Consider the following 1,108-nt stretch of genomic DNA (forward strand, 5'->3'; position numbering starts at 1 on the left):
TTCTTCATAGGCGTCCCATTATTCACAGGATTCCTCTCAGAAGTGTACATGAACTGGTTATTAGCAACCATGTCAATGAGTTCTTGAGCTTCTGCAGGCGTTTTCTTTAGGTGAATGGATCCACCTGCAGAAGTATCCAATGACATCTTAGATAACTCAGACAGACCATCATAGAATATATCCAGGATGGTTCATTCTGAAAGCATGTCAGAAGGACACTTTTTGGTCAGTCCTTTATATCTCTCCCAAGCTTCATAGAGGGATTCACCTTCTTTCTGTCTGAAGGTTTGAACATCCACTCTAAGCTTGCTCAGCTTTTGAGGTGGAAAGAACTTGGCTAAGAAAGCCTTGACCAGCTTATCCCAAGAGTTCAGGCTATCCTTAGGTTGAGAGTCCAACCATATTCTAGCTCTGTCTCTCACAGCAAAAGGGAAAAGCATGAGTCTGTAGACTTCAGGATCTACTCCATTAGTCTTAACAGTATCACATATCTGCAAGAATTCAGTTAAGAACTGAAAAGGATCTTCAGATGGAAGTCCATGAAACTTGTAGTTTTGCTGCATCAGAGAAACTAATTGAGGTTTCAGCTCAAAGTTGTTTGCTCCAATGGCAGGAATGGAGATGCTTCTTCCATGTAAATTGGAATTTGGTGCAGTAAAGTCACCAAGCATTCTCCTTGCATTATTACTATTTTCGGCTGCCATCTCCTCTTCCTGTTCGAAATTTTCAATAAGGTTGTCTCTGGATTGTTGTAATTTAGCTTCTCTTAGTTTTCTCTTCAGAGTCCTTTCAAGTTCTGGATCAGCTTCAACAAGAATGCCTTTTTCCTTGTTCCTGCTCATAAGAAAGAGAAGAGAACAAGAAAAGAAGAGGAATCCTCTATGTCACAGTAAAGAGGTTCCTTATTGTTAGTAGAAGAAGAAAAGGAATAGGGGTGAAGAAAAATGAAGAATCCAAACACAAGGGTAAGGATAGGAGCAGTGATGTGAGATGAAGAGAAGTGTTAGTAGATGAATAAATAAATAGAATAAGATGAGAGAGGGAAAATTTCGAAAATAATTTTTGAAAAAGAGTTAGTGATTTTCGAAAATAGTTTTTGAAAAAGGTT

General features: G+C 38.6%; 1 non-coding gene across 1 annotated transcript; it reads left to right on the forward strand.

The window, feature by feature from the left end:
- Positions 1-200: 200 nt before the first annotated feature.
- On the forward strand, positions 201-308 carry LOC112739981 (small nucleolar RNA R71). The gene has a single exon (XR_003170914.1). It is a non-coding gene; the product is annotated as a small nucleolar RNA R71 (small nucleolar RNA).
- Positions 309-1,108: the final 800 nt, after the last annotated feature.

This window comes from Arachis hypogaea, chromosome 13, assembly GCF_003086295.3.
Source record: "Arachis hypogaea cultivar Tifrunner chromosome 13, arahy.Tifrunner.gnm2.J5K5, whole genome shotgun sequence".
NCBI classification, from domain to species: Eukaryota; Viridiplantae; Streptophyta; class Magnoliopsida; order Fabales; family Fabaceae; genus Arachis; species Arachis hypogaea.